The following is a 17,843-nucleotide window of genomic DNA, read 5'->3' as shown; positions in this document are numbered from 1 at the left end:
CTAATTCTATAGTTGAAACTGAACCAATTTGACCTTGAAAATAATGCATTTTGCAGCTTTATACCCTTTTAGTTTATGCGTACAAATAAATAAATGCTAGTTGGAATTTATATGGAAAATACATATTTTTAGAGTCCTATTTAGGTTGGAGAAGAACTTTCAGGTCATCGAGTTCAACTGTTAACCCAGCAATGCACTTTTAAATATCTCCAGGGATAGTGACTCCACCAGTTCCCTGAGCAGCCTGTTCCAGGGTTCGACAACTCTTTCAGTGAATGATTTTTTCTTGATATGCAGTCTAAAATTTGTTTGGAGTGGAATTCACTCTTCATTAATAAAAGATTTCAAAATAAAGTTGATTTTTTTTCTGCTTTCATTTTCATTTTTTTGTATGGAATAATTTTTGAAGTTTACTAGAAATGTTAATTTTAGCTCCACATTTGAGTTAATGGCTTTAGTTGTAGAAAATGCAAAAATAATCAATATCAAAAAAATCAAGGAAAAAATGTTGTTAAATAGAATGATATATAATGTAAAATACATAAGCATGAGGTAGAGGAGACTGTTTGAAATCCTCTTTAGGTTACTAATTGTTGCAAACCACAAAGATGGTTCTCCTCTTTTGACAATCATATTTTCTTAATGTTTTCAGACAGTCATTATCTCTGTCATAAATATGGAGATTTTGTCAGAATATTTGCTTTTCTTGTGCCTGTATTGTGTGACATGGGTAGCCTTTTATTTTGGTTTTTTTTCTGTATAATGGGGATTATAATTCCTTATTAATTTTAGGAAGACATACTTGCTAATATTTGTAAAACTTTGGAATAAAAACAGGATGCAGAATTATTATTTCAGCATCAAATAATTATCTACTTTCCCCATCATTATCTGCTTTCATGTTGAAGTCTCTTATTCAGTTAACAGGACCCAATTTCTGGCCATCCATGTAACTTTTTGTGACTGTGTCCTAGTTAATTTTTTTTCTTGCAGTGCTGCCTTTCAGCAGCATTTTAAGAGTGTAGAAATTTCAGTTGTGTAGTGAGCCTTGCCTGATTCCCCACGCCAGGCTGCAGCTGAAGTGCTGAGACCTGGAGGCAGAGTCTGTGCTCCTCTGACACGTGTCAGCAGAGACACATGTGGGGAACGGAGGAATCCATTCTTCTAACAGTCACCCTGCTGTGATAACAAGAGTGAACAGCTTTATGCAAGAGGTTTCCAGGCTGATCCTGACAGGTGCATCATTTCTTGGTGGGAAATGATTGTTATTCTGAGGAACAGGCTATATGAAGTCATTGTTCCCCAAAGTAACAAAATCTGTGCCTCCATGTTATAGAATAGAGCATGTGTAGGGTGTAAGCTTCACATTAATATACTGAATTCATGAACAAAGTTTTATACTTGCTGCTTAAAAACTCTGACCTTTGGAATAAAAAAATTAAAAATCGGATCAAATTTGCATATATAAGAGCTTCTGTCCAGTTGCTCTAAATTACCTGCTGTGATAATGCCTTTAAGTGTTGTTCTAAAAAGAAAAATAAATAATCATTCAGGTTTTCACAGTAAAACATGCTTTAAACTCAAAGCACTTACTGTTTTTTCACTTTTCTTTTGAAAAACAAGTTTCATTTCGTTCTCTATTTTTTTCTTGCACTGCCTAGAAATTATCTTCTCACATGGCTTTTCAACAAGGTGTTAAAATTTCTTCCTCTTCAGTAGGTTTGGAATTCCTACAAGGAAGCGTGTACTTATACCTGGGTATTACAGAAAAGAAATGTGGAAATCAGCTAGAGAGAAAGCCTGGGATCCCAAAGAGAAATATAGGAGAGTAACACTATCCATAGCTTTATTCATGTGTTCATATTTTGTGTAAGATATCCTTTCCTGTAGGCTTGGATGTAACGTAACCTGATGCCAACCCATTTGAAATTATGCCTATTGTAACATTTTTAGGTTGTAAAGCTCACAAATATTCACAGCTTGACCAATGTTGCCAAGACATACCAAATGTTAGCTCTAAATTCCTGTCATTTTGTCAGTCTCAGTGTTTTTGGCCCCAGCACAAGCCACTAACTCAAGCCAGCTCCAACACAATACTGGAATTGTGTGTTTGGAAGGAAAGCCATACTTGGAGGCAATGGGTGTAATTTAAGTTAACAGAAGAAAAGCATATATTTTGTATAGTTGTTTGTACAGCCAAATAAACAAGAATTGTACCATGGGGTGGTGGGAGGGGGAACAAAAATGAAACAGTTCTGTAAGTCTGTGGATCTATGGCTGCAACTTCTCTGTCCTTCTACTACTGCTAAATAATACTGAAGAAGAAGGGAAGATTTAAAGGAGAGGATCTTGGGCTATTCTTGTCATGGAAAATGTTGAATTTAATTGATAAAGAGTTCTTGCTTACGTAGTGGAAGAATAAAAAACATAATGCAGTTTTGCCTTTTATTTTTCTGGGTTTTAGAGTTGATTTTTAATCCTTTTTGAATGCTTTTTTTTTTTTGTTTACCCTAAAATTTACAGTGCTCAGTGATACCCCAGAAGATGAGCAGAACTTGAACGTGAAGATACTGATTATGCTGAATCTGTTTGAAAAATATATTCCAGAAGCAAAGAAATACCATTGAACAAGCCATTGGTGGTGAGTTTTAGAGACCAATTTCCTGTAAACTTTTGTAGCTTAAAAATGATTTGTTGAATTTCTACTTTTCTCTTCAAGATTTACTGTGACAGTAATTGTTTGACATAGTGTCAAGAAGAAATTCTTTTCTTTTAACTAAAGGTTTCCACATTTATTTGCAAAAGTCTGCAGAAGCTATTACTGTCATTCCTTAAAATATGTTTAAAAAAACCAATACCAAACAGCATCCCCAGTTCATAGTAATTAGTTTATAAAACCTAAGAACTTTAAGGACATGTCTGCTTCCTGTAATTCTCTATTTTGTACAATATATTCATTGTAATAGGACTATAAATATATATCTATATGTATATGTATTAAAATGTCAGTAATTCTGTATTGCTGATGTCTGTATCTTATTTAAGGTTACAGTATAACCCCAGGGTAGTGCAGGGTTTTGTGTCCTCCACACCGACTGTATTTGAGACAGTGTGGGTGTAATATTGGGGGCTTGGTTAGGGGTCACTTTAGCCTGAGCACTCCTCTGGGAAATCCTGTGACCAGCCCTTCACTGGGAATTCCCAAAGCAAGTGAGCTGAGTAGGAGCTGTGGAATATTCCCTTGTGTGTTTTTGTAGTGTTGAGTGTTTTTCTAGTGCTCATAGGAAGGCTGGAGAAGGTTACTCAGTCCTCTCACAGACAGGGAAGGAAAATATTCTCCTTGCTTAGGGTTTCCTGTTGCCTGTGGTAGCAAATGCATCATTACCAATGGTGCATTTTTCTCCTCCCTCTTCATTTCAATCCTCTTTCCTGTTGTGGTGAAGCTCGGGGAAGGAGCTGAGAGTATCTTTGTGATAAAGCAATCCCTCAGTGGGTGCATGAAGCAGCTCCAAGCCTGGACACGGTGCACACAAGGTTCCCTTTGCAGAGCAGGAATTCCAGTTTGCCCTGCTGGAATACCAGGCCAGGGTGACTTTGCTACTTCTGTTCTTGGGGGAAATTTATTTTTTACCATTTCCATTATCATACATGATTTGCATCCATGCAGTAGCTAAAATTCTCAAAGAAGAGTATAAATACTCAAAGTTTCAGGAACATGATAAGGAAAATGCAAAGAATCAAATCTCCACACCCTGGAACAATAACACATGGATTTGATGCACTTTTTAATGTGGCTGAACACTTCAGTTTTTCTGCACTGATAATTTTTTCTCCAAGGAGTTGTACAAAAGCACATCTCCTCCAAAAAGGTATTTTTAGTCTCTCACTGGAAGATTGTTTTTGTTCTGTATTTTAAGGCCGTAATTCCCATTGTCATAATTACTATTTGATAAGGTTTATTACTGATATACATATAATCTTTTACCTTCTCTCAAAACTCTTAAAAATCATAATCATCCGAGAGGATTATTATGACAGGAAGGGACTGGTTTTTGTTACTAGTTATTGTTCTGTCAAAAGTTAATCATTATTATGTAATGACAGCTATTTCAATATTGAGGAGCATTTCTTCCCTAATCATAAGAAATTTGAACTCATTTTTACCGTATATCCATCATATCTATTAAAGTGATAGTAAAAGCTAAAAATTCTTTTATTCTTTTTCTTATCCACACTTCTGCCTTCCTTGCAGATGCTGTGCACTTATGTTCTTCTGTTGAATCCGTAACATGTTATTTTCTGAAAATTTAGAAACTTCAGAGAATTGAAATGAACTTTGCATTAATATATGTCAGATCATGGCACAAGAGCATGTTACTGTATTTTCTTAGACAGATTTCTTTAAAAAGGATCTGTTGTCAAGATCTGGACATCAACTTCAATTAAATGCTAAATAGATAAATAGAATTCCTGAGTAATATGTGCATTTTCTCTGAGATGGATATTGTTTGGAGGGAAAAAAAAATAAACTTAGACACAGAAAAATACCACATGAAGATGTAGTCATTCTCAGATACCCTGAGCTTCATTCACTCTATTTGAGGACTGCAAGGATGGATCCTTTTCATATCTTGTTCCTTTCATTGCTGGTTGTGTGGAAGTGGCCTCCATGTAATTTGAAGCAACTACGTGCATGGCTAAGCAAGAGGATGGATAAAAAAGAGACTTTATAGTCAAGACATCTAACAATAAGTCTCAGAGATAATATGACAATATGAAAAGTGATAAAATAGAGTTAATGTTCTGATATCATTAATTATAGTTTTCCTGTTCTTACAGTAAAAACAGTACTGTCCTCTGAAGTCTGCTCTGAAGTTGACAGTTCATTGAGTGATTTGTTCAAGAATATACAAAATGCTTTGGATCTTTAAGAGTAGCATCCAATCTGTCCTATAATAGGTCTTTCAACAGGGTAAGTGATGGAAGGTTTAGCCTGTGTTTTCCCTTCTCTAAACCTCTTCTGAGCTATCCCAGCAGCCTAGAAGTTGCAACATGAAGGATCATTGCATATCCTAGAGTATTTATCCTAATTATTAAATACATAACGTTGCTATTTGTCAGCTGTGTAATTTGCTTTGAAAAGATATGCTGTCAAGATTATTTGTTTTTATTCAAATTCCTTCCAGAGTCATGTTAGGCAGCCTCAGTGCTTTTTGTGCAGGACTGGGAAAGAGCCTCATTTTTGACTTAGCAGCATGTTTTAATCACAGCAGAGAGATTCTGGCCCTCTGGGCTTACTTAGATATTGTGAAAGAGTGCAATTTTAAATCATGTCAGCTAATTTCTGTAACATAGAAATTTTAAATACTGCTTTAAAACCCACATACACAAAGATGAAGGTAGTTAGTTTAGTCTAGGGGAATTATCATCTTTGCTCATACTTCACTATTTTACAACACACAAAAGCTTGGAATTTAAATAATTTTGCATTGCACAAACTGGAAAGAGAATTTGCTATTTAAATACTAATAATTGTCCAGGCTGACTTGGACCCATCATACACACAGTATATAAAATGCATTAATTAGTATATTTTTTATTTTAAATTATTTCTGACTATGCATATATGTTCTGACTATGCATATATTTCTGACTATGCATATATGCATTTATGTTTTCAATAGAGCTTGGAACGCTTTTATCTACACATTGTGAAAAATTACTAATTTATGTACACAATTATTATACAAATAGTTTTATTTCAGAGTTAATTCCAGCCCTGATAGTTTCTTTGATGTACATTCTAGTTCTTAGAGTGCTCAGTTTCCAGTAGGCTGAGTACCTGAAAAGTAAGCTTTCTTTATTATTTATTTACCTCTTCCTTTTGTTTATTTAAACGTACACTAGGAGCCTTTTAATCTGTCCAAACGCTAAGGAAGATTACCAGAACAAAAGTGAAACCTGAAATGAAACTGCTAATGCTGTTTTGTAATGTTTGCTTTCTAGTTTTTGATTCACAAGATGACAGTGCAGTAATTGGAAAGCTCAAAGGAGCCCTGGAAGCCCTCCACGCCTGCCCTCAGCTGAGAGGGGAATGCAGAGATGACTACGAGGCATGAAAGGAAGTTTGCCTGCACAAGAGCCCTCTCCCAGTGTAAATACATGCTTGATAGTGCATCAAAGATGAGATCTTTGTAATTCCTACAGTATATTTAATGTATAATTTATATGAAAAGGACGCTTGATTTGTAGTTGTAAAGTTTTGTATACTTTTCAGTCTGTTTGTTTTTATATTTCCCCCCTAAGGCTAAGAATATCTCCACAATGGACAAGGCCTTGTAAATAATTAATACCTACATGATTGAACGATGTGCTTTATTTGCATTTTTAAGATTTTTTTCCTACATAAAACAGTAATAAAAATGCAAGTCAAAATTTTAATTTTTAATAAAAAAACCATAAGCCTTAGAAAACTGATTAAAAATACTTTTATGTTATCCCTAATCACCCCGTTAAATGGAATGCCTGTGATTAGCCTCATTAAGAATTTTATACTGTGAAGATTTTATTAAAAGCAATATATGAAAATTACTTGGATTAATGTGTTAATCTGCCTCTTTAAAATGCTAATATCCATTTTATGCACATTAAATCTCAGTATGTGTTTTCTTTGATGCATGCAGTTCCTATCAATTAAATATAAAAAATTAGGCTAGTTGCAGGACTTATTAAATTACTGCACCCTTTTTTAAAATAACTTTTACCCTTCTACTAACATTATAATCAGCTGTTTATGGTTACCATAATTTGAAGTAGGGGGAGGGCAGGCACAATCATTTTCTGTACAGGAGATGATTTACTTGCAGCCAACATCTGTCAAAGCACAAAAAGAAGCCATAGACTATCAGATTTTGCTTCACCTACTTTGGGCTTTAGGGATGGGCAACTGTTTTCATTTGGGTTTTGTCACTTTTAGAACTTACATCAAACATATACAATAAATTGTTGTATCTGAATAACTACTGTCTAGTGTGGAAAGTTAATTTTACAGCTTTTAACCAATCTCAGTGAAGGGTTTAATTGATATTTTTAATGGAGCTGTGAATCAATGCTGCAAAAGGATTGTCTCTTGAGAACGAGGATATAATACATTTCATTTTTTAATTTACTTTTTTATTTGTCATTTTCTTCAAAGGATTTTATAGACTGGATTTCCACTGTTTGCAAACAGGCTATGTTTCTTCATAAGCATATGTAAAGTATTCAGAGAGATAAGTAATTTATTAAAATCTACCTAATTTGCCGTGATATATTAAATCTCTGCTTCAGTGATCACAGACCATTTCATTTAGAGAATTAGGCATTCCCTCTTTGTGTGATTAAAGCTCTGGAAAATGAGTTCTTTGCTCCTATTTGTGAACATTCAAAGCCTGCTAATGGCAAGAAGATGGAATAGATTATGAGACAATTCATTACAGTTCAACAGAAAAAAACCCCGGCTATAATGCAGAAATGCAAGTATGAATATCTGCATATAGTTTGAACCATCTGTGCTCTAATGCCTTCAGTAATGGCTCTTCGTCTTCAGTAGGCTTTGAAATGACATCCATACAATATTAATTTGTTGATGTACATTATGAGGCCAGTGGAATGAATATATTCTGACCACAGAAATCTCTGAATTCCAGCATGGTCTGCTGGTTGACTCCATTTTAGGGCTTACCATCTTCAGTAGGGCTTCTCATCCAGGCTTTGCCAATCCTCACAGCGTTTCATTCCTCTGGAACTTTAGGAGACCACAGACAGCCGCATTCCTAAACCCCTCCATTCCTCAGTTAATGGCCATATGTTTGTTGTCATTTGGGCTGGCACTTAGTTCATCATTTTGGCCACTCTTTCTAGCTTTTTTTGGCTCTGTGCATCCATATTGTCAATAAGACTGTTATTATACATTACAATAATTTGAAACAGCCAGATTCAACACTGAGATTAACTGAGTGGCTTTTTAGAAATTTAGTTGTGGTATTCTGTCAGGAGGTTCTTATTATTCTTCTAATACTTTGCAAACCAAACTAAATATCCTGCACATAAACAAAGAACCAAATTGTATTGAGTTTTTGTGTGTGACTGTTTACTGACTTGCAGGAGAACTATGTTAACTGGTGCTTGTTTTCTTCTGAAATAAACCATGTGGTAAAATTAGAAAATCAGTGATGTTCATCTCACTTAAACATTTACAGTAACACCCTTAACACTTAATCTTCGCCATCTGAAGTTGGAAACTTAGAAACCAAGAGTTCATATATTCATTAAACACAGATCTCTTCAGTAAGTTACTGCAAAATATTCCAGTTGACATTTGGTTACATTGTGTTAACTGCTCTCAGTGACTCCAACATTAACATCTATAATTTGCCTCAGGTTCCTAGACATATTTCTTCTTAAGGCTCACTGTTACTCAGTTTCAGATTTTAAGAAAATAATCCTGATTTCTATTCATGTTTATTGCTAAAACAGATATAATATTCAGCAAGGATTTTCCCAGCAGATGGATTGTATTATCTTATGCAACATAAACATATGATCATACCAGAAAGTTTTGTTCTTGCATTAAGTAGTCTGTATTTCCAAAATGCTCTTAAATCTTAATTCTAAATGCTACATTGTGCAGGGAAAGTGGAAGATGTAACCAAGTACTATTTTGTCTAGATTTTAGCAATGAATAGCTTGAAGAAAACATGCAGCTATGTAATCTCTAAGCTAAGGTACAAAGGAGCCATTTTAAAGCTGGGTACTATCATGCTTTAAAATGTTACTCAATAACATTCATTTTTGTGGAATAGATGAATTTTTACTATGGTGTAACTTGGTCACCACAGTGGTTCTGCATAAGATGAAATTGCAGTGTCAAATGATCAGTTTTGTTAGTATATATTTTCCCATTTATTGTTACATCTCATAGCTTTATTGTGATAACTTCTGGTGTGTTATGATAACTGCTCTTCTCCAGGTTCCCAGGAATGTTGATCAGGATGGAAATTTTTAGCTGAAATAAACTTTATCTGTTTTAAATGTTGCTTTTAACCTTTTATAACCTTAACCCAGGAACAGAAGTTGTAAGAATAAATACATCACGAACCAGGTAACAGCTCTGTGAAGTCAATCAGTCTTGCTGTGGAGTAAGTCAAAGCTTCTCTCATTATATAAGAGTAGATATAACACAACAAAATTTATTACTTGTTTTTTTTATATCAATATTAAAGTCAATAGTAATATTGTTTTAAAATGCTTCTTATTATTTCAAGGCATAGTGAGATATTATCATAGTTCAAGAAGTCTCCAAACATATCAAGACTAAATATTAGCTGGTAAATTTAATTTTTTTGTTTTGTGTTGGAACTGAGAAATAATTAAAATACAGGTTTAAAAGTATGCTACAAACTGTATTTCAAATTTTATAGCCAGAGAAGTACTACATGTTTTAATTACAGGCACAGTGACTTATCCATCAGTTTTTTGAGACACTGCAAAAGATGATAAATATTTTGATACAACTTCACCCATGTTACTGTTTATGTCATAGCTTTTAGCAAATAGACTAGATCCTGCAACTGATATTGGAAGAAATTGTATGAAATTGATTGTAGAATAAGAATTCAGCTTAGTGCCTTAGTATGCACATGATAAAAATCTGCTTTTGGCACAGTAAGCCCTATGTGTACTGCTTTTTGCCTTTTTTTTTTTTTTTTTTTTTTTTGTATTTGTGACAAATTTTACTTCTTTTTCCATCTTTTGAAATGGGACGAGGCAACTTCTGAGGAGCTTGAATCATGCATGTGTGGGTTTTATAAGTGTTTTAAAAGGTTATTTTTTATTTTTAAGGTCCTTGCTGAATCATACTTCAAGCTTTCAGCATCTGGCAGCATCAAAGTCTAACTCCTAGCAAAATTTCATCTCCAACAAGAGCTGCTTGTAAATGATCAGGTACCAGCTGAGGATGTTTTGTCTGTGGAAATAAGCCATTACAAACCTTTAAGCAGAAACGCTTATGGCTCTCAACAGCAGTAGTTCTGTCACAATACCGTGTCAGGACAGGATCATTCAGGCTCAGGGGACCTCAGGGGCCCAGCCTCTGCAGGGCTGGGGGTATCCAGTCTGGGCTCAGGGAGCAGTTTCTGTCTGGGTGCCCTTTCCCGAGCTGGTTTCCAGGCCAGGCTGGATGCAGCAATGGGGTCTGACATCAACAACTGGCCACTGCTTATTGGAATATGAATCCCAATATTACCAGGTGGATTGTGCCTGGGCCAGTCTGACCCTCGCTGCTGGGCCAAAGGCAGCAGCTGTGGTGTATCACCCCAGAGACACCTTTGGCTTGCTGGAGATTGCAGCTGGGCACTGAACAAGTCCAGGCTTGTTAGGAACTCCGTTTACCTCAGGAGGGAAGGCTTCAGGTGATGGTGAGGAGGAAAAGGAGATGGATTCTGCCAGAGGGTTATATCCAGAGCTTTATTCCATGGTTACAGAGGTCTGAATGTAGGCAACAGCTCCAACAGAATCACCAGCACATGGTCTGATTGCCTTTTTAAGCTCCTGGAGGAGGGAAGGGGCATGTGGGCCACCAACCAGGTGGGAGGGACAGGGTCTCAGGGGAAGATGACACCCAGACAGGCCAATGACCTCTGGGCTGAGGGGCATCTTTTGAACTTGACCAACCACACCACGACCTTCCTGGAATGTTAAGCCTGATTGACAGGACTCACTCAGTGAGGGGGCGAGGGGGAAGGGGAAGAGAGGTATAGGCACACCTGGGAGGTGACCTGGAAGTCTAAAACAGGACATTACAACACACCGCAACAACTGCTGGTGTCAAAATATGTCTTACTTCAGTAGTCCAATATCTGCAACTCTGCAAGACAGGTCTTGAGCATGATCCAGCAATGATTTGCTTGTGGATTTGGAAAATCATCTATTTCCTAGTTAGACAAAATATTAGCTGCTAAATTCTTGTTGCATGCAAAATTATTTCCTACATATTCAAGCAGCAAGAACTGAAGTGTTATCGAAAAAATATAGGAAAAAATGAGGTCTTTCTATTACTACAACAACAAAAAAAAGCAATAAAGTGAAGTTTCTTTTTCTTGAAGAACTGTTATCAACCAGTGATTATTTTGATTACATACTCATAAGTATAAACAGCTACAGTAGCTGATAGTCTTTGCCTTCAATGATAATGAAAACCAGAAGTAGTTCTACCATACACAGGGCAATTTTCCCAGAGAAATTAAAGAAGGAGACACCAATCAGCATCTGATTCCAAACATAAAGTACACGAACAATAAAGAGAACACAGCAAACTTAAGAAAACATCAGAAAAGCTTTACAGAAAATCCACTTTTGAAAGTATTCCTTAACATTTCCTCTGTAACAAGCAGTTATCTTAGTATACCAAAATCAGACCCATTTGGAAAGTTTCCAGTTGGTATTGTCAGTGGTATAATTTATATCTTGGATGAAATGCACAAAAATGGATCTATTTATAAAACAGAACCAGTTGTGTATCACAATGCAGTAGATATAACCTCAGCAACAACATACATTGGCAGGCCTATCTATAGTTAAGGCAAACAAGTCAGTGTAACTTGTCATTTATTTTAAAATGGAATTTACAGTGATTGACTCAATGTCTGCAGTAACAGAGCTTTTTGCAGACATTTGTGAAAGTTCTGTGGGATTATATTTCCACCCACAACACCAGATATGATAGGGGCCTGTACCAGGGCCCCTGTGCAGCTCTCTGTGGATCCTACAACAGCATCCTACAACAGTGTTATGGGCAGCACTCACTGCTGAGCTTGGTGAATTTCTCCTTTGTATCTTCTCTTTTTGGGCTGGCCTGTTTAGGAGGAGCAGAGAATTTGGCTGTTAGGAAGCCTGTAAGTGTGAGACAGGCTGTTTCTGCATTTTCATCCTTCGCTGAAGGACAGTCTCCGTACAGCAGGGAAGTGGGAGGCAGATTTTCTACTAATGGTGAGTTTTATTTAAAGTCAACAGAAGGACTCTGGGGAAAGTTGACAAGAATTTCCTAGATGCTACAAATCAAAATACTTTTCTGTTATTTCTGCAGTAAATGGGAAGTCCAAATTCTACCAGGCCCATAACCCTAATTCTTGCCCTAGGTTCATTGTAAATTTTGGTGCACTTTGGCAAGTTGCAGTGAGCAAAATAACTGAGCACAAAAAGACGTAGGGAAAAGAGATTAAGCTCTAAGAATTAGTTTATAATTCAGAGGGCAACAGATTGACTTGGCAATCCAACAGAATTTTTTCCTCCTAACAGAAACAATGCTTGAAAAGGTCCCAAATAAAAGCATGTGTGATGCTGCTGAGAGAATGGCTTTTGTTCAAATAAGAGTTGAAATTATTTAGGTATTTACTGGAAGCTTCCCTCTATCTTTATTCTTGCCATGTAAGAAATGAGGTTTTACAATTAATGAAGGAAGAATTTCTACTTGTGACTGTTGTGCAGTATTTCAGCTAATTCCCACACGTCAGTGCCCATCATCTGGATGAAAACAGAAAGCACTGGAAATCTTTTCACAACATTTCCCACCTCGGCTGAGGAAAATCTCTGGAAGAACAGACCACCAGGGTCAGCCTGGCTGTGCAGGAACACCTGGTGCAGGAGAGGTGGGACATGAGGGATTTAGGAGCTCTGTCTCCCCGAGAGTAACTTCAGTAGCTGCAAAGGATTTGGTGATTTTTGAGCGCCTGCAAGGACTATGGGCTCCTTCCTGGGGTTGCTGTATGTCACTGGGAACAGGGAGGGAAAAGGTGGGTCTAGGGGTGAGGAATTTACATGGGAGACATCCTGGGAGACAAGAACAAAAAAAAAAATGACATGAGGAAATGAAAAGGAAAATGGAGAGAGAAGTTAACATTGTAAAGAAGTGGGTGTCCTCTCCAAAGTGAGCTTTCCCACTGAGCTTCTCCTCAGCACCTCTAACAGGCTCAGGTTTGGATGCAAAGAGGAGGGATGACCCAGGTGGGGATGCTGAAGGGGTGTGGGGTTGGTGTGAATACAGTTTTACCTTTGCTCATTTGTCTGTTTTAGTATTGAGCCTGATTTCTTGAAGCTTCTACATTGGAGAAAAAGGAGGTGTCCATAAATGCCTGCAGGATTTTTGCCTTGGAAGCAAACCTGCCAGGACTTCACTAGCAAGTCTGTCACACAGAGGTTATTTTGTACAAAGGGAAGATGCAGGAGACCACTGAACTTGAGAGTCTGTTTGGTTGTCCCTCCAGGATGGCCTTCCTCAGCCACGTCATCCTCATCCTCAGCCACATCATCCTCAGCCACATCATCTCCTGCCCATGTGAGGCCCAGCTATGGATCCAGTGAGTGGCAGATGAACTGAAGGCGAGCCCTGGCACACAGATGATGAAAGGACACACAGCTCATGGAAGGACACACAGACAGGAGAATGTTCGGGGGAGACAGAGAGGGTGCTGAAAGCAGCTGTTGGATTTCACCTGGAATTCAGTCCTGTCAAAACACATTAACAAACAGCATGATTCTTCTCAGACTTTGTTAAAAGCCAAAAAAAAAAAAACAAAAACCCACAAAAATGCAACAAAATAAAAATAAAAACAAAAATAAAATTGCAAAAAGAAAAAACAAACAATAAAAAACCCACAACAAACAAAACCTAAAACACCCCACCCAGTAATTTGCGAAACATCAGAAATTATGGGATCATGATAATCTCTTGTGGTAAAATGTCTGGTCTGCCTTTTTTTACTAGGCTTTTTATGATTAATTTTTCTTGTAAAGTAGTACTGTTGATACCATTTACACACATGCTCTCTGAGTATTAACATGAAAATGTAAGTTCATTTTGGGAACTGCTGGAGGGTGGATGCTATTCACATCTTGTAATCCTTGTTTATGTTATGCTCTGTCTATTAAGTAAAACAGTTTAAGTGCACTAAGTGAAATGGGAGATTTATATTTTAAGGTGGGGTTATGTTTACAGAAATAATTGTTAGCTGCATCAGTGAGAAAAGCAAATATACAGTTCATTTTCTTTGGGTTTAAAGCCAGACAAGACATTTGTTGTAAATTATTCTTAGTCCCTAACAGAGGCTCTTGAATTTAGTTACCTGCTGAATTACGGAAGGATCTCAGGCCACTTTAGGAGGAAGATCTGCAGCCACTTTCTGACTTTGTTACTGCACTTTGACATCCAGTGTGGTTCACTCTCAGGCCTGAGGCTTAAATGGAGTGTGAAGGTTTGTCTGTTTTGGTTCCCATTATTTGACATCCTTCACTTGAAATCATGGTTCCACCCAAATCTTCTAAAAACTCACCCAAGGTCTTAAACATAACGTTGAAAGGAAATCAGTTTGTTGCATATTAAATTATATAAATTATATAATATTTTAATTAAAAATTATAGTTGTATAATATGGTGAGGCGCAATTAGAAAATACTATTTTATGTCTGTTTTTTTTTTTCCTTTGTTAGCATGCTTTATTTTAGCATTTGCTGCCAGGGGAAATGTAGGCCAAAACTCTCATTTTTCAGCTGATTCTAACTTGATATACAATATAGAACATGACTTTATTTTTAAATATGAATTCATGGTTAAACACAATCTCATTGTGCATGCTAAAATCACTAATAAATTCACTAATAAATATTTTTCTATTTATGTCAACTTCTATATTGATCCATGTTCTGAGTTTTAGGGTGTTAAATTATTGCTTTTAAAAATTGCTTATTCAGGGAAGAATTATTTATAAAAATGTTCATGTACAAAAGTAATCTTTTTGAGATTGGTCTCTCAGAAATCCTTTGACAGCAAAATAGAGGAATACAATTGTTCTTCTCTTTCATTTCTCAACAGCTTTGAGACCAGTTTGTTATTTTATCTTGCAGCATTTTTCTAGTAAATACACCAGATATTTCCACAGCACGCTGCCTGGAGAAGAAAATGGGAATTTAAAAGTGGAACCTTCCATTTTACAGAATTGATATGGACCACACAGCAAACTTAGGTAAGTGCTGGAAGTACCCATGGCATGTCAGGATATTATAGATCAGAATGAACAAAGCCCCACTTGTGGATGAAAGTTGCCCCCTACTGTCTGATGTGACCTGTGCACACAGAATTGTCACTCACAATTTTGAAGTTAATTTGTCTACTGCTTCTTAAAAGAACATGTTTTAATTCTGAATTTTAGAATTCGATATGGAAATATGGTGCAGAGGTGATCAGATGTGACAGGAAGAAAATGAGCTGAAAGACTGCTCTAGTAATAGCCTGGTTCTAGCATTTGCTAACAAACATTTATTGAGGTAATGATTGGTGTTCCATTTATAATTTTGAGGGACTCTCTCTCCTTGATAGTATTATGAACCTTTAAAGCAAATTTGTTTAAAATATTAATTTTCAGTGTCTATTTGGTTGTTGAAGACTACCCCTTTGTGAGCTCTTATTTCAATTATACAGTAATTGCAGAGTATCATTTCATAATGTACCCACCACACACGGTTAAGCTGAGAAATATTTTTTGTTCAAATAAATGTAGATATTAAGAAAAAACATACAAGCTTTAAAGTTTTTAAAAAAATCTTTCCTGAATACTGTAAATTCCCTTAAACAGTAGTTAGTACAGCTTCACTACCTAAGGAGACTTTCTGAGAATTTGTCAGCAATGAAAATTAGCAGGTTAAAATCCTTACATGCATAAATAATTTAAGGATTGAGAAGAAATTAATCACAAATGCCAAACCTCTGGGAAGCTTGTAAAGCATTGTCCCAGTCACAATGTAAATATATGTCCCTACTTACACTGTACAAATGGTACTTGGAAACAACTACAGTGGTAACAAAACAACTGCCAATGTTTATGTTTTCAAATCATGTCTGTCAGAACAACTTGCATGTACAGATCTTAAATGATTCAGTAATAAATGCCAAACACAACTCTGCAGCAGATGCTGACTGGTATCCCATTGATATTATTAACTTTTTTCACTGTTATTATTAAGTCTTAGATACCATTTTTGTTGGATACTGAAATACACTTTTTTAAAAATACAGTCTTTGGATTGCAATTTCCAACAAGGACTCCTTAAAGCATTTTACAAACTGTGTAGCTGTAGCATACAGAAATTACTTTGAAAAGAGAAACAGAAAAAACCCTTTCCTCAAGGCACTTGATGGGAGTTGAGGATGTGGCAATGGCAAAGTGGCAACACAACTGTGCAAGGACACAGACAGCAGAGCTAATGGTTTATTTTTGAAGGCACACACTCTTTCCTCTCAGTCCCAGTACCTGTTGCTCCTGTTGGTACAACTTCACTTCTGTGGAAAACACATTTCTCTTTTTGAGGATTTATTGGTGCTGTCAGGGAGATGTCAAGCAGGAGGCAGCTTCTCCTTGGATGTTGCTCTAAATGTTAAGCTTTGTATGCCTGCAGGGGACAACAGGAGAAGCTTAAGGAACAGAAATCCATGGAGGCTTACTAAATGCTTAGAAGTATTAGAAGGCACTTGTGGCTCAGAAATGCCCCAAGCTGAAAAGGGGTAGGGGGTGAGAGAATGATAGGAGGATGTGTTATATATTCTTTCCCTGTCGTTGTTATTTAGGCACTCCCAGTGACTTCACCACATCAGAACATGAAATTAAGTCTTGTCCTGGTTGTTAGGCTTCCTACTTCATTGCTTAAAAGAACTTTTTAATAATATGTACTGCATTCTACATAGTCCTGCTTGGGACAGCATTACAGCAGAGACCCTTAAACTGGAAAAAAGCAAAAAGAAATTAGGAACTGACATTAGGAACTGACATTAGAAGTACAATACAGGTCACGTATTCTAAAAGTTCAGGTTCTTTGTTCTTGAATCCCTTGCAGTCCATAGGTCATTTTGTACACAAACTGTACAGTTTTCAGTTTGGGGTCACAATGGGGCTTAACTAATCTGTAGCACAGTAATCAAATTATCATTCAGTGCTTTGCAGACTTGCCACTCTCACTGTTCTTTAACCACAGTTATAATTTCAAGAATTTCATGTTTCCTGCATATGCTTTGAAGTTTTTAGTATATGTGAAAATGCATGCTTGAACAAGCAACCACTGTGCTGCACAAGTTGGAACTTCCTCTCATTCAAACTGATGCAATCCCAAAATGTTCAGTTTAGCAATGTTTCACTGTATCTCAACAGACTGTAAATTTATCTGTGTTAAATTTAAAAACAAAAATAACAACATAACAATCATATTTATAAGGATCCACAAACAGGGTCAGAACAAGTAACAGATCTGATTCAGTATTTCTGAAAGGATGTAGACTGATCAACCTAAAAGCCAGGCATCCTGCAGTACTACAGATGTCTTTCTCAGACAAAGAACAATAAAAATAAGTACTTTAATCCTAGAAATTTAAGGGAAGGTTGACCAGATATTTGAAGAGTTTTTTCCAAATTTCCTGGGGTTTGCTTCTTGACACTTTCTATTGTAGTTCACGTTCATCAGATGCGAAAATGCTGAGTCTCCCTTTAATTTTACTTTTATATTGTCCCCTTTGCATCAAGTGTTACTGAGTTCATTGCTCTCCTGGTGACACCAGCATTGTTACCAGCATGTTTTATCCTGTCCTCATCCACCACATGTATGGCAGAGACAACTGTGTCATATATTTTATCTTCTGAGCTGGAAGGGACCCACAAGGATCATCAAGTCCAACTCTGAAGTGAATGGCCCATACAGAGATCCAGCCCACAACCTTGGCACTATTACCATAATGCTCCAAACAACTGAGCTATCTCCAGTGTTGG

At 36.6% G+C, this 17,843-nt stretch overlaps 1 long non-coding RNA gene across 4 annotated transcripts in view; it reads left to right on the top strand.

Annotated features, from left to right (window-relative positions):
* Positions 1–7,582, top strand: part of LOC134424206 (uncharacterized) — a 38,342-nt gene extending 30,760 nt beyond the window's left edge. For all 4 annotated transcript variants that reach the window (XR_010029364.1, XR_010029367.1, XR_010029366.1 and 1 more), the window contains 3 exons: positions 2,524–2,641; positions 4,840–4,972; positions 6,007–7,582. This is a non-coding gene — a long non-coding RNA (uncharacterized LOC134424206). The remainder of the gene's footprint in view (positions 1–2,523; positions 2,642–4,839; positions 4,973–6,006) is intronic.
* The last annotated feature ends 10,261 nt before the right edge of the window (positions 7,583–17,843 follow it).

The sequence above is a fragment of the Melospiza melodia genome, chromosome 13 (assembly GCF_035770615.1).
Source record: "Melospiza melodia melodia isolate bMelMel2 chromosome 13, bMelMel2.pri, whole genome shotgun sequence".
Lineage (NCBI taxonomy): Eukaryota > Metazoa > Chordata > Aves > Passeriformes > Passerellidae > Melospiza > Melospiza melodia.
The sequence above is the reverse complement of the archived record's forward strand: the minus strand, read 5'-3'. Positions and strand labels throughout refer to the sequence as shown.